At 49.4% G+C, this 26072-nt stretch overlaps 1 long non-coding RNA gene across 2 annotated transcripts in view; it reads right to left on the bottom strand.

Moving 5' to 3' along the window:
• Positions 1 to 2097, bottom strand: part of LOC144099519 (uncharacterized) — a 48278-nt gene extending 46181 nt beyond the window's left edge. For both annotated transcript variants that reach the window (XR_013307420.1, XR_013307419.1), the window contains exons 1-2: positions 1596 to 2097; positions 120 to 243 (exon numbers count right to left, since the gene is read on the bottom strand). This is a non-coding gene — a long non-coding RNA (uncharacterized LOC144099519). The remainder of the gene's footprint in view (positions 1 to 119; positions 244 to 1595) is intronic.
• Between the last annotated feature and the right edge of the window lie 23975 nt (positions 2098 to 26072).

The raw sequence follows: 26072 nt of genomic DNA, 5'->3' as shown, positions 1-26072 counted from the left end.
ACACGTTATTTTGAATAGGGGAATGCCAATACATGCCATCTGGTCCAAAGCAGACATTGCAACACACTAATCTCAATGCAGAGGTGAAAAAAACAGATCTGAGAAAACTCGACACATACTTGTGCTCTGCAATGTACGCTGAACGGGCACAGACAAGAACAGCCCCAAATCTGGACAGTGGAGACATCTTCTCCGATGAAGCTCTTTTCAGACCTCTTCACTACTGAAGAGAAAGCACTTCACCTGCATAAACATAATAATTTCCAGCTGTGTATTTTGCACCCACAATGCCTGGCACTTCCTGATAATTATTTGTATTGCTGGCATTTCACACAACCACAAGAAAATGTTTAAACACCCAAACTTCATATACATAACGCCACTTGCTCACACTAGTTTTTATGATAAGCTCTGTACTACTTATCGTGAATTCCAATCGCAGGCCCGGGGCGGTCTGCACGCTCTGTGACAGAGCGTCTGAATCCGGCGCAGAGCGCGCGACCTGAAATTGCGATTGGAGTACACTTGCTCTGGCCAGAGCATGCAGGCCAGAGCATGTAGGGCGCCGCTATCGCCGCTGCATAAGAACGTCACGCAAACTTCCGGTCGGATCCGCCGATTTCGGCGGAGCAGTCCCGACTGCTCCACGGAGCAATCTCGGCTCGGCAACCGCTCCCTGTTGCTCCGAAAAGAGCAGGAAACGTTGCTCCAGAAGTGCTCCAACTCTGCGATTGGAAGTCATCGTTAGGTTATTCAAAACCACTTAATTTGAAAGGGCTACAAAGCGCTCTTTTTCCAGGGTTACTTCTTCGCCATCATTTAGCAATGATTTTTATTCACGGCCGCCAGCAACTAAAAGAACTTTACAAGCTGCAGGCAATGTTACCAATGTTACAAAAGTGATCGAGCAGGTAGCTACCTGCTGTGGTATCGCAGTGACGCGTCGCTTCAATTCACTCAGTCGCTTGCATGCCTTGACGCGTCACACCCCTCCCACTCTGAGCTTGACAGCTGGTGTAATCGGCTCGTAGAGGTGTGTTCTAACCTTAAGACGCCACATCAGATCACTATAAAGACACACATACGCGTAGCGAATAACAGAACGCTAAACAGACCGAGCGGCGCACGCTATCGGCAGTCCGCAACGAGCCGATACTGGTGTCAAAAACACGAGTGCAGGCAGTGCACGATCACGTTCCACGTCGAATAATGAACAGGATGTCGGGCAACCACCTTAACGAAAGCCCAAAACATAGTCACGCGCCTTGCTGGGCGGTATACAATTGCCACATTTACATTTAAGACTCCTACGTGTGCCTGCCATTCAGCAAACGCATCTATGCATACACCTCGGCGCTCGCGTCGCAACGCATACACTGTGAACACTGGCGGACCAGCAGTTTGATGATTCGACGTGGAATGCACTTTGCTGCCGCGGAAACAACCAGTGACTCACACGCAATGCCGAAGGGAAACGAACAGGACAGAGCTGACAGCGCCTCGTCCTTTCCGGTTCTGGTTCCGCCTTTGCGCTCGCTCGTTTATTTTCGCGGTCGCAAATTGCACGCACTCTTGCGCTACACTATGGGTCTCACCTGGAAACGAAGACTCTACGCATTCCAGTACCCGCTTTCTTCTCTTGCTTTGCGGCTGCTATGGTTGAAGTCGAACGTGTTGTGGAAATTAAGACTCGACGCATTCCAGTAACCGCTTTCTTCTCTTGCTTCGCGGCTGCTATGGTTGAAGTCGAACGTGTTGTGGAAACGAAGACTCGACGCATTCCAGTAACCGCTTTCTTCTCTTGCTTCGCGGCTGCTATGGTTGAAGTCGAACGTGTTGTGGAAACGAAGACTCGACGCATTCCAGTAACCGCTTTCTTCTCTTGCTTCGCGGCTGCTACGGTTGAAGCCGAACGTGTTGTCAATATGAAACGGCTCCATGCTTCTCGGCGTGGTCACTTTTCACAAAGTACGCGAACGGCTGCATTGCTCACACGCGGCGCAAGCTACGGTAAGCAGCAAATCCAAACGGAAGTTTGAAGGAACGATTTTGAAATCAGACACAAACAGCACACGAACAACAGCAGCACGCACCACGGCACGGAGCGGCGTAAGGCCTAGCCGGATATCACTCCGGAATGCACCGAGGGAGAGGAGGGGAGGAGGGTGTGCTGCGTCCTGCCACGTGACCTGGCAGCAGCGCGCTGGATTTGAACGGCGTTGGGAAGTACGCTAGGCGCTGGCGCGTGGCTATTAGCGTCATGGTAAATATATACTGCGAACTGTTACAAAATTGCAGTTAGACTAAGGCGCTCCGCGCCTCCGTGCATCATTGCCGTGCAGTTTTCATGTCAAAAGCAGGCGACAATGTTTCAGCTCCTTGCAGAACAACTTTACAAATTGTTTTCTTTAGCTTTTCTCTTTCCTTTCTTGTCTTTTGCCGACCTGATTAACGAGCTTTCACTGCATATTTTTTAGCACAGCACCAAGTTTCTCGTAAACCACATTTCGCCTTATGCTACAAAGATATGATCTGCAGAACAAGTCTGCTTTACTCAACTTCAAAAAAAAGTTAATCTCAAAGGTTCTATTGTAGATTTCAACAAAATGTGTATTACTGCAAAATCTCATTAAGTCGAACATCAAAGGACCATAAAAAATTCAAACTATCAAATGACCCCCAACAAAACTGACAAGAACCACTTGTACCAGAGTATACTTCGGAAGAGGTGACCGTCTCAGTTATTGCTGGCAGCCGGAATTCGTCTACCTATATGCTTTGTCATTTTGAAGCCAATATAACTTAAATTACATGCTTAATTGCATATTCTATGCAGAATATATTTAGCTTGAGCGCGGGAATGCAAGCTATTTGCCCACATTCGTCTGGCTTCATCAACGTGCTGAGTGGCAGCCCATATACGGAGCATATATATATATATATATATATATATATATATATATATATATATATATATATATATATATATATATATATATATATGCCCGCACTTCACCCATGCGCCCATGCTCCATCGCTGTGGTACCCATGCAGCCGTTTTACATGTAATGTCGGATATGCAGCCAGGATAACGTAAGTGGAACTACATGTCCATAGGTGTCGCCGGGCAACGATCGGTAACATTACGCGTGATGTTTCTGCATTGCAAACTCCAGAAGAATCGACGCAGGACTTACGAAGGTACAGGCTGAAATATACTCCTGTTTCCACACACAGTGTCGTCAGAGTGATGCACGGGAAGCCCCCATCGCGGTTGCCCGAAAATTCACCGTCGTATAGCCCAGGTTCACGCACACACATTTTGCCACTGCATTAGTCCACACTTAGCCCTTTTCTACCAGATATGTAGGCGGGGAAGGTGTGGGAATGGCTGATATATGCCCATGCGCCGCCGACGTATTTTCTACGCAGTGCCTTTGTAGGCTGTAGGCGGGAATATTGTATGTTTGCCCACACGCAGCTAGCCTCCTTGGATCCGTGAGGGTGCTGCAGGGGCCGCCTCTATTGGGTTTGCCCACACTTCACCATCATGTAACCCCATATTTTATGCACACGAACTGCATGCAGCCCATGCTTAGCCCTCTCATACCGTGGTTAGGATAAAGGCGGGGAAGATGCGGGAATGACAAATGCGCCCACCCCTAGCCCATGCGGGACCAACGTAGGTGGTGCTCAGACAGCTCAAACTGCATGCCTACAACAGTTCGCCACTGTGAAGCCCATGGTTTAGCCCATGTATTTTCCACACAGGACACATGTAGGCCGAAGACGGGAATACTATCTCTTTGCCCACTCACAACCACCGTGGCTCCCTCAAGGTGCTGTACGTGCAGCCCCAAGAGGGGCTGCCCACATTGAACCATGATAGAGCCCGCACTGTTGCCCGCATGTATCTGTGGTGGCATGCATACAGCCCATGCTTAGCCCTTTCATACCTGTTTAGGATAGAGGCGGGGAAGGTGCGGAAATGACAAATGTGCCCACGCCTAGCCCATGCGGGACCAACGTAGGCGTTGCTCAGACAGCCCAAACTGCATGCCTACAACGCTTCGCCGCTGTGCAGCCCAAAGTTTAGCCCCTGTATTTTCCACACACGACCCATGTAGGCCGAAGGCGGATATACTATCTCTCTGCTCACACAAAACCACTGTGGCTCCCTCAAGGCGCTGCACGGGCAGCCCAAAGAGGGGCTGCCCACACTTCGCAATGATAGAGCCCGCACTGTTGCCCGCATGTAACTGTGATGGGACCCAGGTGGGCTGGCCGCTCTTTTTAAGCCCATGCGTAGCTGACGAGGGGCCCACTCAGGCATAAAATGGGCAGCCGAAACCTTTTTTGCCAGCACTGCGCCCACGAGGGACCCATGTAGGTTTATTGCGGGCAGCCACCAGCCTTCATTGCCCATGTCGGACCCACATGGGCCCGCCACCTTGTGCTACTGGGGTTAGTTCAAGCAATCTTCCGAAGTGATCGTCACTCTTTGTTGTCTTATATCTAAGATACGCGCGCCTTCGTTTTCTTATTCTGGCACTACTGGACGTCACCCATGGCTTTTTACGCTTTTTCAACCTATATGAGTCCGTGTCATCACAAATAAACGCGATAATTCGTGCACATCACACTCATCAAAAAAGCACTCAAAAACGGGCAAGTGATTGAGAAGTTTTTCAGAAATTTGAGTGAAGTAAAAGAAGACACGCCTAGATTCACATTTGTTTTCTCTGATATGCTCAGCTTTTATATATGCAATGACTGCGTGATGATCACTGTTGCCCGGAACAACATGGACAGCATTAACTCGATGCGGAGAGTTCGAAAAGAAAAGATCTAAAACATGTTTATCCCTAGTTGGTTCCTGAACACACCGTAATAAGCCAAAAGTATCTACGATGTTCTTCATTTCTGTATTGATGGCAGTACCTGCAGAGCTGCCATCAGTACAGAAATTGAATGCCATCAATACAGAAATAAAGAATACCCTTCTGCCCTTTCTGCCGGCTATCGATGACAGTTTGGTGCAGGTGCTGGGTAATTTCCCAATGCACGAAGAGCTCCCGGGAGCCTCCGACGACGCCCAGCTACACCCGTGGACATGACACCTGTCCACAAGGCAAGCCGCCGCTTGCGAGGCCTAAATCCTGAGTTCCGACCCCTGAAGGCACGACACCGCGCAATGACGTCCACTGCGACAAGTCAGACCACCCAGAATGCCGTCATTTCCCCACCGCTGCTTCTTCATGCGCCTCGCCCTCCCACGTCATTTCATGGTGACAAGTTCGAAGACGTGGAAGACTGGTTGCAGATGTGGCACTCATTTTGAAAAAAAAAAAATGTCAGTCTTCACTGGCCTGCAGGTGATGTCGCCTACCCGCTGCAGGCATGGTTGGTCGCGCCTATTCCAGGATGTCACGCTCCTGGCAGTCCTGCTGCCAGGTTCAACAGTGCACATTCATTACTGAAGTCTGTTGTCGAACGTACGATTGGCTTCCTGAATAGCCGGTTCAGGTGTCTACAACGGTACCGCGCACTACACTATGAACCGGAGGTCGCAGCGAAGATTGTTGCAGCTTGTGCAGTGTTACACAATGTGTTCATATTGCCACAGTGTTAGCCATTTACTGGCGCCGCCATGTGGTGGGACAGCACCCGCTAGCCTACTTTGTCTTCCCCGGCTCGTGCGTTCGTTCGCTGAGTGTGCCTCACTTTCTAGTCCTGGTGTGCCCGTCTGCCCTTTCTGCCGGCTTTCGGTGTCGTCCGTTGATATTGGGATTTGCAGACTTGACTACGAATGTCATTGTAGGTATCAGGAGTTCAAAATCAGTTTTTGAGTTTCGGCAGATTAGTGAGAATAATGTCCATTAATTATTACACGACCTTGTTGGCGTCTCGACGTTTCTCGGTAGTGAGCTCAGGCGATATACCCACGTCTCTCGAATCGTGTATTCTGTGCAGCATGTGACACCTTCGATGATTCGTTTGCATCGTCCTTAGTAGTAATGACAGCTGCTGATAAATCATGCTCACCAATCGGTCGTCCCTCGTATATCTTCAGTATAGTCATGTAGAAGAGCGTCAACTTGTGGCCTAAGCCGACGGCCAAGTCGACGTCATTTAATCTCTTAAATGCCGAATGATCCATTCCAAGGCAGCGTCCGTGGAGAACCGCGCGAGTCGGCGAGCACGATAGCCTTGTAAGCGCAGCCAACTTATTGTAGGATGATTTTTGTAGCTACTGGGCCGTCTTCAGCTCCTCTCTTCCGTGAGTGCAGATGTTATCCAAGCGCTCCCGCAACTACATTGTATAAGCGTTTGTGGATTTCCCTTCCACGAACAGCTCGTCCGCTGGTCCTTCAGCACACTTATCGGTCCTCGCACGTGTTTTTCGGCCATTGATATTAGAGGGCTCCAGAAAGGAGTGAGAAGTGGCGGCAGCGCCCGGCTGAGGCCAAGGTCCCAGGGCCTTCTTCAGCGCTTGTCGCCACTGCTGGCCGCGCCACTTCATCACCACTGCTGGCCGCGCGTGTCGGTACAGAGCTCCTCCCCTAGATTAGAGCAGGTATGTGCTTGAGCTATGCGCAAATTTTTTGCAACAAGTCGCTGCCAGTTCGTCGAATAAGTCGTGCAAAGCAGACGCCCTTGCCCGAAGGCGAGGCTCAGGCGGGTGACTGACTGTGGCGTTGAGGGTTTGCAGCGTCGTATAGCAGCAGCAAGACGCAGCAGGCGCCGAAGTCCGCCAAGGCAGCCGCGCGCAGCTCATAGTATGGCCGGCAGCCCAATAAAGGGCAAACGAGTCGGCGCAGCAGGTCGGGCGGGGGGATGTCGCAGATGACCACGTTCTTCGATGGCTGGATGATACCAATGAGGTACAGCGCAGCCTCGAACTGAGCTAACCACCCGCCAATACTTGTGGCCGGAACGCCGGTAGCGGCGGGTCGAAGACTGAGTCGTGCCAGCCAGCCATTTAAGAACGCTGCTGAGGGATGTATGGCTCGTCTGGTCACCACGATGTTCAGGCCGCCTAGGAACCGACCGCGGTCACATTTATTAGAGGGCTGCCAGAGAGGAGAGATCGGCGGCGGCAGGTAGCAGTGGCGGCATCGTCCTGCTAAGACCAAGGTACCAAGTCGTTTTCCAGCGCATGCCGGCGACACTTCGTCATCTTCGGCTGAGCACTGCTCCTGGCCGCGCGGGTCTCTATAAGTTCAAAGAATGCAAATCCTGTGCTCCCCTGTGGTAGCTATTTGTTTGCGAAGACCAGGCGCCCCAAGAAACGGTCCCAGCTTTTAGGATTCTCATGGCATAGACATCCAGTTCAATAGAGTAAATTGCTGGGCTAGTTGGTTCATAATGCGCAATGGCGGAAGCAGCGAAACGGACGCATGACAAGAGCAAGTAGGCACACACACTACACCAGCGGTGTTAACTTTCTAAGCCAGTCGCACTTGGATGGTAGGGCATGTTCAACAACTTTTTCACCGAATGGAATTGACTGAATTCCTCATGAAATCCTCATGACAAAGCATGAGCCATGATTAGTTCGCATGAGACCCCAACCATTGTAGTTATATACCAGCTCCCTTCGTCAGAGGTTGGCTAGACTGGTCCTACAATGTTAATAGGAGCACCCGTGAACACGGTTTCAGTGGTAGGCATGGTTTCCATGGGCGCTCGTCGAACTAGGTGGCGGGGTATGGTCTTTTGCCATATGTCACACGGTTACAGGAAACGTAAGCGCATGAAGTTGGGATAGTTGGTTTTGTACTGCAGTAAATTTAGCACTAAAGCGGGCCACGAGAAGGAACAGCAGACAGGAACCGTCTTGCCTCCGATGGACTCCCGGCCTCTAAAGCACGTACTTTTGTTCTGTCACTCGTTCTCCCCACTCCTTGAAGACCAGCCAAGATTGAGCTCAGAAGGGCCGAAGACACGTTTCTGGGAATTGATGACCAAGCCAAATTCTTAGAGACGGTGAAAGCGCTCCCGGAGGTGGCGCTTGTGATCTTGAGGAGCACGACTCGTGACGAGGATGTCGTTGTTGTAGGCAAATACAGTCGAGAGTCCGCGCGTCACTTGGAAATGTTCTTGTTAGAGGTTGACGAAACAAGTTTTGTATATGCTTAAATGAAGATAAAAAAATTTATTTGGTTAGAAAATGCATATTTAGTGTTAAAGGTAGCGCATAGGATAATCCTTGGAAACCATACTTGGTGTGCGGATGTGCGACGTGCCAGTATTCATGGTATCGCTTCTTATGATGTGTATACGTTCCTAACTGAGCAATGTTAGAAAGGAAACAGCTTTTACGGTGTAGCTAGGACTTGTGTAAGGTTAGAATACGCTGCTCATATATGCCAGGAACTTTAATGATTTTATATCAGGGAAAAAAATGAGCCGGTGGTGATCCTAAATGAATAGGAATTATAGCTTTTAACGCGCCTTTCTGCAATGTTAGAAGCTTGTTTCAATCGGTATTTGTACTGCCCAGACTAGGCTGCAGTAGGTAAGTATTGACGAAAACAGAGCTTGGTAAATCATAAGTTTTAAGGTGCATTGGAATTTCCAAAAGGTGCCAAACACACGAGCTAACCTACTTTCTATATGGGCCACATGATGATCCCAGAGCATAAATTGCTTAATATAAACACTCTGATGCCAGGACAACAGAGATCAAGTAAACATCGGAGGCGCTGGGAAAAGAGGACAAGGAAGTGACATTAAGGGCTAGGCACTCGAGCGGTGCTCCGTCAGCTGTCTTCGTCACCGCCTACCTGCTTCGTTTCCTGGTGGTGCCGGGCGTTTCTTTTGGTGAGGCCGTTCCACGTTCGAGGGGTTTTTGCCAGCGTTCAGGGTAGCACTGCTGACGCGGGTGATATAAGGTTGTCGGCGCGCTGTGTGTAGGCATGTCTTTCACCTCCCCGGGATGAGACTCGGCAGCCTGGTTCGCCAGCCTGCCGGTCGAAATCTTGCCTTTGAACTCGTTTCAAAAGAATGGTGTCTGTTCGATTCCCGTGGAGCTTGTACCGACAGGGGATGGAATTCTTAAAATGAGGAATCCGAAAACAATTCCACAACTGAAAAGTCTAACCAGTCGCTATCTGGACACCTGTGAAGTGCGACTTTTCGGGAGGCGTGACATTGTTTGTAAAAGGCTTAAATGGACGGCGCACATCAATAACATATGCTTTTCAGCTCGTAAAAAATTATGCTTCTTAAAGCACAAATTAGGAAGATCGTCAAGTGAACTGACAAGCAAGGCGTACAAAGCGCCAGTAAGACCTTCGTTGGAGTACTCTAGTATTGTGTGGGACCTTCACGCAACGGTAGATATAGAAAAAAATAAAAAAATAGACTAGCCGCGCGTCTTATATACAACCACTACAAACACCGGGACTCCCCAGTTGCATGAAGCAATGCTTTAATGCTTAAGAGAACGAAGAAAAACGACTCGAATTACATTTCTCTGTCGTTTGTATTTTTCAAAACTAGGCATAGACCCCCAGGATTACATAACTAAGCAGTCATCTAAGAAATCTGGTCATAAGCATAAACACTACATTGAACCCATTTTTGCCCGCAAGAATGCCTGTAAGTATTCTTTTTTTTTCGATACGATTACTGATTTGAACGCACTGCCTCATGATTCTCCTTTACTTGCCTGCCCTGAGTAATTTCAACCATCGGTTGGCGCTGCCCGTGACGCGCTTTGTTGTTGACACTGCGTTTTGCTTCTTTCATCCTGTGCATATTTAGCGTTGTATAAGTGTTGGTCGTCCTTTTTTAGTAATTGTTTCGTCGGCATGTATGTGATTTCTTTCCTTCAGGGCCGAAGTTTTCTACTCCATTGTTTTGTACTGTGCCTATTCTGTTTGAACCGTATTTGGTCCGCAGTATGTGATAAATAAAAAAAAACATCAAACCTATAGTGTGTGTCGGATCTGCTCCGGTGTAATACCTTCACTTCTCTGCCGGTTAAACCCTTCATTCCTGAGCAGCTTGCGTCGACTAAGGGCCTTGTACGTGGATTGGACCCGTCATCTTCAATTCAAGAAATTTTGGAGGAGTTCCAGGATGCCTGGGCGGGAATTATTTCTGTGTACCGCTACTCTCGCAAGATGGCTGGAGTGCGTGTTCAATGGAGTCAGTCATAACATTTGCTGGTCGCACATGCCCCTCAGAGTTGAAACTTTGGCCAGTTGTCTACCGCGTGGACCCGCTGAATCCTCGACCCCTGCAATGCACCAACTGTTGGATACGTCGGCGACCAGATGCCGGGTGTGTGGTGAAGGCCACTCTTCCGACAGCTGTACCGCTGAGCAACCAAGCTGTTGTCTATGCAGTAACAGTCACATCGCCGATGATGCCACTTGTGAAAGTCGGTCACAGGAGCAAAGCATATTGGAATTAATTGAGCAGTATCGCTGCTCACGAGCAGACATTCTTACGCCTGCCGACATTCCAGCCAGCTAGCAGACATTTTTACGCCTTAAAAACATTCTTATGCCAGCCTTGTGCGTTCCTCTACTCCTGACCTCCAGGCCGCATTGTCTGCCTTAATAGTTTCAACCGTCGAAAAAGCACTCTCCGTTGTGGTCGAGCGCATGCTCAGCAGCTTTACGCAGGCGTTGTCTGATATTGTTGCAAATCAGGCTGTTTCTCAGCCTCAGCCTCTAGTTCCATTAGCATCAACATCACAGCAAGCCTGTGCTCAACGTTTTATTGCCACGTCATCACCCAAGGTGCCGTCTCACGTGCCGCCTCTCGACAGCGTCCCTGTAACTATTTCTCGCAACACTGCTTGCACTAATGATGTAGAAATAGCTTGTTCTACGCAGAAGCGTCGTGCTTCCACCTCTCCTTCTAAGTCCGTTCCCCAGGTCAAGAGAAAAAAAAGGCCCTTCTAGAATGTCTTCCAAGTCAGATAGGCTACAAGAGGCTCTTTCAGGGTCACCAACCCGCCGCCCCTACCGTTTATGCGGTCCGCTCGGAAAACACGAAACTTGTTTAAAGAAAGACACTTTACAGGGGAGAGACAAGATTCTTGCAAGAGCACAATATCTGGGTTATGAGAAGATAGAATAATTTTTAAATCAAGAAGAGAAGATGCAATAGAGCGGAAATTCCATTGGAGAACCACCTAGACAGCTTATTTGCAAATTCTAGCAGGGTAATCATTGCAGCTAGGGGACTTCAACTCACATCACGTCGTCTAGGGTTCCTATACTGATTCACATAACCTTCATCTGCAGACACTCGCGCTCAGCTCTCGATTTGTCCTTGGCAACAAGTGGAGTAGGTATAGGGTCTTGGTCCGCAATTAACTGCGGCACATCTAGTGAACACCTGCCAATTACTTTCACCATATTGGTGAGTGGCCTCCGAAATCATGGTTATGCCCGAAAATTAGTTCATCTTGCAGCCTACAAATCATATTTGCGCGCGTCTCTTACATCTGATCCTTATTCATGTAGGACCGACAGGGCTCAGCGAGTGTTTTCTTCAGTTTGGAAGGCTACGGAGAGCTCGCAGTTCACTGTGCGTTCTGCTATTTGCAATAAATCACCATCTCCATAGTGGAATAACGCGTGTTAGACAGCTTTCCGTCGGAGGAAAGCAGCGTGGAGGACCATTTCGCATAATCAGAGCCCGGCAAATTGGATCAACTACAAATATTTCTAGGCCTCGTTTAAACGAACTATAGCAAAGGAAAAGGATGACTACAATCAAAATTCGAACACATATTTGTCAACCCCAAAGAATAAGAAGGCTTTGTATCGTTTTACGGAACGGAACGTGAACTCCTCAGCCGTGCAGTTAACCAGCTCGCTTGTGCTCTCACCACATGAGGCGAAAGATGGGTTAGAGCGAATCGCACAAGGGCTTGCATCACGTTTACAGGAGCAGCGTAGAGTCCCTCTGTTCGCCCCGGACACCTGCTCAGACTATGTTGCGGTTGAAAAGTCATAGCTACTAACTACAGTTTCTTTAATGCAATTCTCTGTTCTGGGTTGGGATGGTATCACGGTCGGTATGTTGAAAATCTTAGCTAGACTTCACTCAGGACCCCCTCCATCTGGTCAATAATACATCATTTGAAACTGCATGGTTGCGCACTTCTGGATGCTGGCGAAAGTAATATTGCTCTTAAAAGATACAAAGAAAGGCTTCCATATTGATAACATTCGGCCGATAGCTCTAACATTTAATTTGGTAAAGCTCATAGAAAGAATTGTGCACAGCCGCCTATCAGCACATGTTTAAGAAGTCAACGCATTAAACTCTGCTTAGATTGGCTTTCGCCGTGGACACTCGATCCATATCCGCCTTGCTGTGCCCAAGAATGAAGTATGAGCATTTGGGACGCTTGACATTGCTAAAGCGTACGACAGTGTTGAATATTCGATCCTTCTCTCTAAATTGGCATTACTACACCCGACATTCTACATTTATGCATGGATCCGCGAATATTTAACAGGACAGCAGTTCTTTTGCTCTGACGGTTCCTTCACCTGAGACACCTATGCCCAGACCAGAGGCCTGCCACAAGGTTCTGTACTTTCGCCACTTCTATTCAATCTGCTGATGTGCGACATTCCAGTGCACCCAGATGTTACAGTTGATGTTTATGCAGATGACATAGCCTTCTTTGCTTCTGCAACAGACATCCATGCCCTATATCGTTCTCTGCAGGATTACTTCAATGCACTCGAGGTTTGGCTGGAAAGAATAAATTTGGTATTAAATGCTCACAAAAGCAGTGTGCTAGTTTTTTAAAACCAACATGCCTTATATATATCGCTACACTATCGCTCGGTCAGCATACTTCAGGTGGAATCTGAGGTATCTAGGTGTTATTTATGATGCCAGTATGGATTGGCAGTCCCACATCAAGACTAACGTTGAGAAATATGAGCGTGCACTAGGTAGGCTACTACGAATAAGTAATAGAAAATTCGGCATGCGCTGGGACACGCTTGTACTTCTTTACATCGCCTATGCAATAGTTATCTTCGAATTTGGCTGCGTACTCTTTTCTGGCTCCCATAAATATAAGCTTCATCCGTTGCTGCTGTTAGAAAGGCGCGCACTGCGCCTCTGCCTAGGTCTCCCTCAATCAGTTTCCACCGCAGTTCTGTACCTAGAGGCCCGTAATCCCGACCATAACTCCCATTTTCAGCTTTTAGCTGTCAGGACTTTTTTGCAGGCATTTGAGCCGGTTCCTGGTGTGGCTACACCTATTTTCATCTTGCACCCAGCCCTCTTTCTCACTCCTCATTGGCAAAGGTTCCGCCTTTCTCAAGTTGTTTTTACTCAGAACCTTTTATCGAGCATTGGTGTGGATCTCAATTTTGTATGCAGAGTTGGTTGGGCAGCGTCCCCTGTGGATATTGCTTTTGATTATATTTTCTCACCTAACGCAAAGCATCTGCCTGCAAGGACATTAACTGTGCTCCTAATTGATTACCTTGCCCATTTCCGGCACCATACTGGGCAACAGATGCGTCTGGGGCCGGCCAGAAGGCAGTAGTTAGTATTTTTTCAGAGTCTCTCTCGTGGAGCTTTTCGGTTAGAGTCCCGGATTACACAACTATATTACTACCAGAGTGTACGGCTCTTGGGCTGGCGGATTTAAAGATTCCCACAACCGCTTCTCAGGTGATATTCCTCTCAGATTATCTCTCTGTTTTGTTGGCTCTGGAGTCCACACGAAACGCTTTTTTGAGATGCTCACTCAAGTTTTTTTGGTCCTGGATGGGTGAAAGAGGCGCACTTTGTTTGGTTGCCAGGTCGCTGTGGTATTTTACAGAATGAAGCGGCAGACCTTTTTGCAAAGTCTGCTACAAAGGCACCTATTGCTTGTAGCGTCCCTAGTGTTGTTTTTTCGGAATGAGTCGATTTCAGCGTTTTCAGTTTATAACCGCTTTGTGCAACGATCCCTTACTCTTTACTGTTGACTACCAACATCTCATGTGCCCATGGAAGGCTCGTGCATGTAAAACCCGGCAGTGTAAGGTAGCGATGACACTCATGCGATGCAGGATTCCCCGTTTAAATCTTTACTTATATAGATGCGGGTTCATTCCCACAAACCTTTGTGCGGCTTGTGGTGAAGTCGAAACAGTGGAGCATTTCATACTCTCTTGCCGGAGGTTTGCACACCAGAGGAGAGCACACCTAGAAATTTACATTACAAAGCTGGGACTCACTTTGTCGACTGCCCTCCTCCTCTCTTTCGGCGCGAGCGCCAGGTGTTTTGCATTGCATGAAGTTTGCGAATACCTCCACAATTACATAACAGCTACCGGCAGATTACCTTGCTAATTGTTTCCAAAATTTCCGCATTTAAGAGAACGTTTGGGTATTTACATATTGTAGCGGATGAAATGGCTTTTATGCAGGTGAAATCTCGGTGGATGAAAGCTGGTCGCCGACGGCCTAGAGCCCAGATCAGACTGTGCGCGCCTCTTTCCTCTTCTTCCTCGAACTCCGTGGCGTAACAATTTCCCCGGGTGCAGATTATTCTCGTCCCCGAGAAAGTTAGGTAGATCGGCGATGGCAGCGCTTCAAGCGAGCCACATGAACAACTTGTGTCTTTTGCGGGAACGACGTTTATCCGTCGTCACTTTGGCGACGATGTAATTCACGTCAGTCAGTTGGTCCAACACGACGAAGGGGCCATCGTACTTGTACAGGAATTTCTCACACAACCCTCTTTTGCGGATTGGCGTCCACAGCCAGACAAAGTCTCCTGGAGAGTAAGTCACGGCACGATGACGCAGGTCGTAATGTTCTTTCGAACGGCGTTGCGAGGCCAGGGTAGGTAAACGGGCTATACGACGGGCTTCTTCGGCACGGCATAGTACCTGGCCAACCGACTCGTTTTCGTTGGAGGAAAACGGGAAGATCGTGTCGAGAAAAACGCGGCGTAAAGCAAATAGAAGGGAGAATATCCGGTGACCTCATGATGGCAGTGTTGTAAGCGTACGTCACATATGGCTGCACTGCGTCCCAGTTTCGATGATCAGACGAGACGTACATGGACAACATTGTCGTCAGAGTGCGGTTGGTGCGTTCGGTAAGACAGTTGGTCTGCGGGTGGTAGGGTGTGGAGTGTCGGTAGTCCGATCCACAAAACCGGAGCATTTCTTCCGTGACATCAGCAGTAAATTGCTTTCCACGATCACTTTTATAACACGGGGTGCGCCATGGCGAAGAATAACAGTGTGTAGGAGAAACGTCGAAACAGCATCAGCCTTTGCGGTAACAAGAGCGGCGGTTTCCACGTATCTGGTGAGATAGTCTACACACACAATCACCCAGCGACGTCCCTCAAAAGACTTTGGGAAAGGACCTAGAAGGTCAGTTCCAACTTTTTCAAAAGGGGAAGTGGGTGGTTTGACGGGCTGCAAAGGACCGGCCGGCGGGATGGTTCGTGGCTTAAATCGTTGGCATTCTTCACATGTTGCAACGTATTGCTTGGTGCTCTTATAAACTTGCGGTCACTAAAAACGCTGGCGAAGTCGGTGCAGAGTGCGAGAGAAACCTAGATGTCCGGATGTGATGTCATCGTGCATAGCGTGCAAAACTTGCCGACGGAGACTTTTCGGAACGACCAAAAGCAGGACAGCACCATCAACGGAGTAGTTCTTCTTTGACTGTAAAGGGCGTTGAATCTACTCCTCCTTCTGCCGCTGCTATAAAGGGCTGCAGTGAGCGTTCGCGACGTTGCTCGCGCCGAAAGATCGCCTCACTGGGGAAGGTCGGCGCGAGCGAGGCTAAACAACCGTCGAAACAGTCTTCATCGCCGACTGAAGTCGGCAATGGGTGGCGGGACAAGCAGTCTGCATCAGCGTGACGGCGGCCACTTTTGTACGAGACAGCAAAGTTATATTCTTGCAAGCGCTGGGCACTGCGCTTGAAAGAATATAACTTTGCTGTCTCGACGACCAGATGGATCGCGAAGTCCGATGAGCCAGCATAGAGAATGATGGTCTGTGATAATAGTGAAGTGGCGTCCATATAAGTAGGGTCGGAACTTGTGCACAGCGAACACAACTGCGAGACACTCCAATTCGGTGACAGTGTAGTTACGCTCATATTTTGTTAACGTGCGGCTGGCGTAGGCAACAACGTTCCCAGCCCCACTATGCAGCTGGACAAGTACTGCCCCAAGACCGACGCCGCTGGCGTCAGTGTGAACCTCCGTCACAGCAGAAGGGTCGAAGTGCCGCAGGAGGGGTATTGAAGTGAGAGAAGATTTGAGGAGATGGAACGAGGACTCGCACTCAGGGGTTTCCACACAAACTGCGAACACTTATGCAGAAGAGATGTGAGGGGGTGGGCAATTTGCGCAAAGCCAGCAATGAAACGACGAAAATAAGAAGAGAGTACCAGGAAGCTCCGAAGTCTTTTCAGGGTGCGTGGAGTTTCGAAATCGCGGACTGCAGCGATCTCCTGCGGATCGGGCCTGATGCCATCCTTGTCGATGAGGAAGCCAAGAACTAGAGCTTGCCGGCCGCCAAAATGGCACTTCTTAGAGTTCAAAATGAGTCCCGCTTTGCCGATGCATTTGAGAACAACACGCAGCCTGGCATTGTGCTCCTGGAAGGTCTTGCCGAAAATGATGACATCATCCAGATAACACATGCATATTTCCCATTTTAACCCGCGAAGAATAGTGTCCATAAAGCGCTCGAATGTCGCGGGGGCGTTGCACAAACCAAAGGGCATCACATTAAATTCGTACAAGCCATCTGGGGTTACGAAAGCTGTCTTCTCACGGTCGGATGGATGCAGGGGAATTTGCCAATAGCCAGATCGCAAATCAACGGAAGAGAAATATGAGGCGGATTGCAGACAATTGATGGCGTCGTCAATGCGGGGTAGCGGGTACACGTCTTTCTTGGTTAACGCATTTACACGACGGTAGTCAACGCAAAATCGCCAAGAATTGTCTTTTTTCCGGGCTAGGGTCACAGGTGCGGCCCAAGGACTAGAAGACTCTTGGATAACTCCTTTCTGCAGCATGTCGTCCGCCTGTTCTTGAATTAACTTGCGCTCATCCGGAGATACTCTATAAGGTTTCTGGAGAATAGGGGGTGCGCTTCCAGTGGCAATTTTATGCTGCAGTCGAGAGGCAGGGAAATGGCTGCGAGATCCGTTGGAGGCAAATTCGAATACTTAGATATCAGCCGTCAAAATGTCTTTCAGGGTATGGCGTTCACTAGACGGGAGCGATTTGTTGACCATGCGCTCAAGCGCAGCACCATATTCAGACTTTGCTTGCGCGGCGCCGCTGCAATGAGAAATAGTTTCAATTGTGGGGGTCACATGGTTCTCAAATCTCGCGAGTACTAGACCAGAAGGAAGACGAGCAGGCTCTTCTGACACATTCACAGTCCAGAGGTGTGCATGACCACCCACTGCCTCCAGGATGGCACGTGGCAGCAACACATTTTTCTTCGCCCCGTTCTGAACATCTGGCTCGACGACTATTGAGTGTCTTCCCAAGAAATGGTCCGATGATTTCACGGGCACAAATGTTGCCGTCATCGGAGGCAGCAGCACATCTTCTGTCAGGGAGAGAACTCCTTCATGGTAACGGGACAGGTTATTCACTAATGCCGGAATAGTGTTCGACTTCAAAGAAATCTCACCGCTACCAAAGTCAAGCGTTGCACCACACTCGCGCAAAAAGTCAACACCCAAAATAACGTCATGTGTGGTACGTCTCAGCACAACGAATTCTGTTCTGTAGCACTCGTCAACTAGTACAACTGAAGCCGAGCACAGGCCAACCGGAACTAGAGTTTCACCCCCAACTCCACAAAACGTACCAGTTCTGTCCCACACAAACATAACTTTGTGTCCAAGGCGGTTCTTAAATGAAAGACACATAACTGACACAGCGGCACCAGTATCAACCAAAGCATCCGTATCAACATTGTCAACACACACTGACACTTTGTTCTTTAACATGATGATAGGCAGAGGTATTCTCGCAATTGACCGTCCGGCGACCTTACCTCCATTGGTCGCACCACCTAGTTTCCCAGCGGTGGAAAAACGCAGCGGCGACGTGGGGATGGTGAACGGCCTTGCCGCTGCGGCGGCGGAGTGATACTGCGATCGGAGACAGGGGAGTCATTGCGTGCACCTCGGGGGGGGGGGGGGGGGAGAAGGAGGCCGATAGAAGCTACCGGGTGGCCGCTCCCATTGGGCGTCATTCCTGAAGCGTGGTGCGCGTTGTGCAGGGGGTCGAGAAAGTTGTCGACGCGGGCAAAAGCGGGAGATGTGTCCGCTGCATCCACAGCCGTAACATATGGGCGGCTGGCGGCTCTGGTAGCTCATATCAGGATCCGTAGAGGTTGAGGAGAGGCGACAGACACGCGACGGGGCGCACCACGAGGCACTACACCAAGATGGGACGGACGCTGCTGGAAATAAGGGTGCGACGTCGATTGCCGGGTCCGCTCGGAGCCGGTGGTGTAACATGGTCCGTTGCCATTTCGGGCAGCAGTCCATGGCGTAGGCTGTTCCCATGATGGCACGGACCTCGATGGCTCTTGGTAATGTACATCAGAATTTTTACGTGGCCGCTGAGCAGCCAACTCCTCGCGTACGGTCCTCCTGACTATAGAAGCAATGTCTTCGGGGTCGCGGACGTCGATGCTGGCGACGGTTGAGACATTCGAGAGGCGGCCGAATTTGGGCGCTATCCGGCGTGCTTTAACCGCCTCAAATGCACGACACTGCTTTCTGACATCTGCAACCGTATCAAGGGTGTCGCGTGAAATAAGGAAGTGACACACGTCCTCAGCAATCCCCTTGAGAAGGTGTCCGACCTTATCATCTTCTGGCATTTGCCGGTTGACAGTGCGGCAAAGTTACAAGACTTCGATGTACCGCGTGCATGTTTCTCCGGGCAGCTGGGCTCTCTGAGAAAGTTGCTGCTCAGCGCGTTCCTTCTTCGCAAGAGTGTCTCCGAAGGACTTACTGATTTCTTCGACAAATCGGCTCCAGGTAGTGAGAATTTCCTCGTGGTTATCAAACCAAGTCAGAGCCGTGCCTGCAAGGAAGAAAACGACATTGTACTGGCGGGCGGTAGAGTCCAAACGGTTTTACTTGCTGCACCTTTCATAATGCCGAAGCCATTCTTCAACGTCCTCTTCGGTCTCGCCGTGGAACGTACGCGGCTCTCGCTGATGGAGCAAGGCCGTCTCTTGGTCAGGTCGCTGTACCCGAGTCTGCGTCGCTTGCGTGGTAGGCATTGGGAAGAACAGTTGAGGCGAAAAAGGTGGCAAACCTGCTACACGGCGGCTGCGACGAGGTACTGGCGAATCCAGGACGTATTTACCCAGCACCTAGCACCAAATGTAGCGGATTAAATGGCTTTTATACAGGTGAAAGCTCGGTGGATGAAAGCTGGTCGCCGACGGCCCAGAGCCCAGGTCAGACTGTGCGCGCCTCTCTCCTCTTCTTCCTCGAACTCCGCGGCGCAACAATATATTTAATTCTCTGATATTCTCTCCCGATATTTATTTTTCTTTTTCTTTTTAATTACTCTACAATTTCACTCCAGGCACAATCATTAGTTTGGGACCAGTTTACCTTATTCTATGGGGACTCCCCACTCAACCCTGGCCAATCTCCCATCGTGGGTTTGTGCCATGTCACGAAGGCGGCCGGTCAGTCACACGCCCGGCTCACTCGGCGCCTGAGATCTCTCTCCTATCTGAGAACGCCGTCCATGCCTCCTCGGCGGATTCGGCCCTAGCCCTCCTTCCCGAAGCCCTCATCACCCTCCGGGAGTTATCCTCCTATTTCACTGCAGCGCATGGCCGCGCTTCGCTGTACTCTGGGGGCCCACTACGGCCAGTACAACTTCCGTAGTTCCATGGTTCTTGTGATGACGCCGAAGCATGGATTAAAGTTGTCGACGCTGCTGCCCGGCGTCCTGACTGGTCTTCTGCCACCACGCTCGCCGTCGCGGAAGACCATCTCCGTGGTGGCGCCTGGCACCTGTACGAAGGCCACCGCTACACCACTTGGCCGGCCTGGACCGCTGCCCTTCTTGCCGCTTTTCTACCCCTGGCCAGTGGGCACGACGTCAAATTCACGACGATGAAATCGCGGCGCCAGGCTCCAGATGAAGACGTCACCCTGTACATTTACGACGTGGTCCGTCTTCTTAAGGCCTGCAATATCGAGTGGCCCACCTCAGCTGCTAAGTAGTACGTCGTCTACGGGCTTCACAATACCACCCACGCATCGATTATGTCCACACTGGACACCGACCCTCTCCATCTTTGTCCACCTTGCGGCCGCCTTGCATGACACCGTCGGTAGTTGCGGGATCCTGAGTCTGGAGGTTTTAAGAATTGGTGATATAACATGTATTTCTCAGAAATAATTTTCAGTATTTCCGGCGTCTCTGAAGGTTCTTGAGACTTCTTACATGGTTTCTCGGCTTTATTAGAAAATTTTGTTCGTAGATGGATGTTTCAAGCAATGAGAGTGGGGTGACGCTAGTAGCGGCGCCTCCTGAAGCAGGTGGTGCCTAACGGAGGCCCAGGAATTGCAGCAGCACGTCCGGGTATAGCAGCAGGAGCGCGGTGGTTGCAGATAATTTGCCTCGCTCTGTATGCCTTGCCTCAGTAGCTGCGTCAAACTGCATCAGACAAAAGGCGGCTGTGATCGCGATGTGCTCCATGCCACCGCCACAGCCAGTGACGAGTGGTGGGCAAAGACTGCTGGCCAAGGACTGGTTCCAGCAGTGAGAGCGGGCTGACGCTTTTAGCGGCGCAGGTGCTGTTTAACAGGGGCCCAGGAATTGCATCAGCACGTCCAGGGGGCCTATTCTCGACACGCATGGCCGCCGTTCGGCGCCGTTTTGTTTCTCAGATTGGTTCTCTCATTAACCACATGCTACTTACATATTTCAAATTTGTAGCGCGAAATCGTTAGGTTTCGAATTCTCTTTCTGCGTTGACGTCAAGATGACGTGGCCTTGAGAAGTGACTTTCTGCAGAGCTATTCTTAGTGCCTGGATGGCAAATACGAGTTATTGTCGGGGGGGATACGAAGTTAGAGGTGGCAGAGAGAGAGGCACTTGGCTTGTTTTAGCACTTATGAGAAAAAAAAAACTACGTACAGTGAAGGGTTGCTTCCTATAATGCGATTGGCTGGAGGAATGTCACATGAATCACGTGATACGCACGCATAATTCAGTAAAGTCAAAATGACGTTTTGTGTCGCAAAGTAAGTGCCGCCATTACATAAAATTTTCGCGTTTGGCCGACATAATTTGGTACGGGCGCGAGATGGCTGAATTATGGTAATAAGATAATGGCGGATACAACGTTGACTCACCATTTTTGTACGAACTCGAACGAAGATACAAAGCAGGCTAATAGCCGCTGGAGGTCTCTACGTACTTTTCTGCTTCAAACACTTTGCAGACGTTACTACGGCATCATCAGTCCACCGTCCACGACGACGAAGGCGCGGAGGCAACCTGCGACGTTCGGACTAGCTAGAAGTTCGCTAAGTTCGGACGATGGCTTTGTTTCCGCCATTACCCGCCGTATTTGACTGGCTAGCAGTGCTGTCGGACAGGCATTATCGTGAGCATTGAGACGCCTTCAAGGTGCCTGGTGACTTGTTCAGGCGGCGTTTTCGCCTGACAAAGGACTTGGTGAGGTAGCTGTGTGACGAGTTGCGGGAAGATTGGAGAGGCAACGTGTCAACACGTCAAGTGCGCTCACCGTAGAGCAGCAGGTGCTGTGTGCGCTCCGCTTTTACGCCACAGGCTGCTTTTAGGGCATGATCGCAAGCGACGAACACTTAGCAGTTAGTCAGCCGAGCGTGAGTCGCTGCATCCATGCAGTCTCCGACGCGATTCTGAACTGCCTGGGGCACGAGTGGATCCCCTTCTCATGCTCTCCCGCTGAACTGGCGACCGCGCGCGAAGGCTTCAAGCAGCTGGACAACAGATTCCCGGGATGTGTTGGTGCCATCGATGGGACACTTATCTGCATAGCCGCACCATCTAACGAGGGTAACAGACCGACGAACTTCTGCCGCATGGGGTACTATGCCTTGAACGTCATGGTGGTAAGAACAATAACAATCAGGTTTGTAGCGGTGCTCTTCGGTGCATGACCTTTGGTCTCCTGTAACCAGAAACATGCCGTCGTCGGCACTCGTTTGCGGCCTGCTTACCTCTACGTTTCATTACACTAAAGGGAGAATGGTCTGCTGGAGAAAGCGGGTCAACATTTGTGCCTGTAAAGGAAAGCAAAAAAGTGGCACAATCGTTCCTTCTGAAAAAGAAACATACTATGCAGGGAGCCTCCAAACTGACTGAAGTACAGCCTTTTTGATTTTCTGTATTTTGCAGCGTCTGAGTTCGTATATTCTGGCAACGTGACACTGAAAGGTAGAAACAAAATAGGTAGTGGACTGGCATTTGCCCACATAGCTCATTGCATGCCCATGTATTGCTCTCAGCCCTGCAACTGCACATTACTGGCAGAACAGTGCTCATTACTGGAGTAGTGGGAGTTGCACAACGTACTCTTGGACAAGGAATACACAATATGAGCTTGTTTGCACAGTTCATGTCATGTAAAATGTTCTTTATTTATGACAGTTTCTGGTGGGTGATGTGGGTGTTCTAACTGTGAGATTAGATTCTGATTGCTCAGTCCAGTGAGTTTTCCAGCCTCTTTTTCTTATCTGTGTCAAGTATCACAACCAGTTTGGTTTCACGATTTTCGTATACTGTCTTCTGTTGTGCAACATAGTGTACTAGTGTGCAGTTGATAATGCAATGGAGGAAAGTCAGTGTGTTGGTGCTTGTCCTTGCTAGCAAAAACTATGGCATAAAGTAAAAAAAGCAACTGCTAACAGAGACGGCGGCTGAAGTTGTTTTATTGCAACAAAAAATATACACCTACGCCACATCGTAAATATCATAGTACGAAGATTAGCTTGCACTTGCAAATTGGGCGGGTGAAAAAGTAAATGATATTAGTTCATGATTTTTCACAGGTGTGTGATCAGTTGCATGTAGCTGATTAAGCAAGTGTACAGTAAACACCGAGCATGCATTGTTGAGGCAATTTGCTTTCAAATTAATGCAAATCCAGGGTTTCCACAAGTCAGCTGTGGTGTCAATGAAGGTGTTGCATTATTGAAACTACTATCGCTAAGGATATCAGAGGTCAGAAAGTGTTGAGGCTTTTCTTCAAGGTCATTATAACGTAACATAGATACATAATAACATAACAAAAATACTACAGGATGCAGATTTTCTTATTCCTGCACATCGTGTGAGTAAGAATTAAGATATTTGTTTTTGTTCCTATGCCACAACATGAATATCACAACATGCAGATTTGCAAATACTTGTAAACCGAATGGGTGAAAAAATAAGAAATATTTATTTATGCTGTCGCTCAGAAAATGTGAGGTCAGATACAGCCGAGGCTTTCCTTCAAACCCGATATGTCTACAGGTACTTGTCACCATTTGTATACAGCAAACGTACTGGCTGGCAAATCGCCAGTATCCCGGCTGATCACATAGCTTATTATTGTACCACAAATAGAGACATTTCTGCAGAATACGGATCTTGTTTTTAAATGATGACAGCAGGAACGGACTATGGCCTACTGTGATTGAATGTGTGCGTAGATGGTGTCTTCCGGAGTGGACTACTTTATACTGTGAGTGAATGTGTGTATGGAGTGTGGCACTACAATGGCCTATGTTCTACTGTGACTGAATATGTGCATAGAAGGTGACTTCTGGAGTGGACTGTGATGTGAACTGTATGGATTGATTGTGTGCATAGATGGTGACTGCGGGAGAGAATGTGTGCTATTATAAGAGACTGTGCGCTTAGCGGGGTAGATGTGGCATTGTTAATATCGAAGGGACGCTGCGGTGGAGCAATTGCCGGCAGACAAAGCAAGGCTAACCCCACCTGTAGCACTCAACACCTCAACGTCAACCTTTACAATGAGGGGAGAAAAGTAATAAATGATGAAATAAATAATGAACTGAAAAATTCATGTGCGCAAATTGCAGATGCTGCACTATTAGCGCAAGCATTTTGAAAAATGTCAGTCTTCATTGGCCTGCAGGTGATGGCGCCTACCCACTGCAGCCATGGTTGGCCACGCCTATTCCAGGATGTCACACTTCTGGCAGTCCTGCTGCCAGGTTCAACAGTGCACATTCATCACTGAAGTCTGTTGTCGGGCGCACGATTGGTGTCCTGAAGAGCCGGTTCAGGTGTCTACAACGGTACCGCGCACTGCACTACTAACCGGAGGTCGCAGCAAAGATTGATGTAGCTTGTGCAGACAGACAGACAGAAAAACCTTATTGAACAAGTGAGTTTTAGACCCAGCTGGGTCCCTGGGCCACTGCGCGGTCCCGCACTGCATCAAGTAGGTCATGCCGGGACATGACGTCGGCAGCCGGAGTCACCGCAGCAAGCTGCGATGTCGGGTCTGCAGACATAAGCAGGACCTCCCAGTCCTCCCAGCTCGAGATGGCGTGATGTTCCCGCGGGGGAGGGTCGCCAGGGCAGCCAAAAATGATATGGGAGAGTGTGGCGGGGGGGTCACCGCATAGGGAGCATGCAGGGGATATGCCGCAGTAGTGGGATAAAAGCTGAGGGGATGACAGAGAGCGGGTCTGGAGGCGTCTGAAGAGGATCTGTCGGGAGTGAGTAAGAGAGGGGAGGGGAGGAGGGTAAGTCTGACGGTCCAAACGGGGTATTTGCGTGAGCTCCGCAAAGGTGTGCGCCCGCTCCCTCGAGAATCCTGGATCGAGACTGTCCTGAGCCCAACAAATCAAACCTCGGGCCAATTTATCGGCAGCCTCGTTTCCAGGGTTCCCAGAGTGAGCCGGCACCCACTGAAACCTCTGTGATGACAACGGTGCGTTTCCTGCTCTATACCGGGCAGGTAGACAGAAGCGTCACCAGCTGCTGCAGACATTTGTGTGCCAGCCTCGCATGTCCAGCCAGCAGCCACCTCGGCAGCACCAGCCACTTTGCCAGCACCAGCCACCTTGCCAGCACCAGTCACCCTGCGAGCAAGGATTGGCATTATTGCTACTTTGTTTCTCCTGTTTATTTTTAATTTTTTGTCTTCGAAGTATTTTTTCCCTGAGGCAGGAAGCCTCTGCTTACTTATCACTGCATTGTCTTCATCAAGATGATGTGCCCCGCAACGAATTCAGTGGTGCTGTACAAACGCAGTCTACGGTGTGCTGATTCAAGCTGTGTGCTTCATGTGCGAGGTTATGTGTGATTGTTCAGTGTTGTGAAAAGTTGCTACTGTGCACAGTGTTCTTTACAGTGGCATGTGCAGCATTTGGCAAAGTCCTTTCATAGTCGACATTGTGGCAGTGGTCGCCGTCGCCCTTGCGCCTGCGAGCATTTCAATGTTAAATGAGGTGAGCATCGTGCGCTATTGGAGTAAACTGTGGCCATGAATGTGACCATCCATCACGCCTATCGTACGCTCTGTGGCCTACTCCTGCACCCTTTTCCCCAGCCACAACCTCCTCCAAGCCATTCGACTCCTCGTGAACTGCTTGGAAGAAAGGAGCGGTACGTGTTCGTTTCTGTAAGCTGGCATACGGTCTGCAAAGCATCATGGCCAACAAGTCGCTTCAACCAGGTCAGCAAATTTCGGTTTGAGGCCACTTGCAAGTTGAAAAGTCCACTCGCTTGGTCCTGTGAAGCTGAGTTGTTATGCAGGCTTGATGATACCATCCGTGAAATGTGGGCTGTATGTTGATGCTATGTACTAGTGGAGCATCATGTTACCTCTCTGGCCATCAGCATAGCTGCAGGTCACAAGGTGCGCAGTCTATTGCAAACGGTATCTCCCTGAGAGTGCAATTTCATCCGCTAGAGATGTGTTTGTGCAAGACAGGAAAGTAAATGTTCGCTGTGCTTTAATCAAGTCATGAGCTTAGTATAACATTGATCTGTAGCATACTAAGAGAACAGTTTGTGCATTCACCAT

This window comes from Amblyomma americanum, chromosome 7 (assembly GCF_052857255.1).
Source record: "Amblyomma americanum isolate KBUSLIRL-KWMA chromosome 7, ASM5285725v1, whole genome shotgun sequence".
Lineage (NCBI taxonomy): Eukaryota > Metazoa > Arthropoda > Arachnida > Ixodida > Ixodidae > Amblyomma > Amblyomma americanum.
The sequence above is the reverse complement of the archived record's forward strand: the minus strand, read 5'-3'. Positions and strand labels throughout refer to the sequence as shown.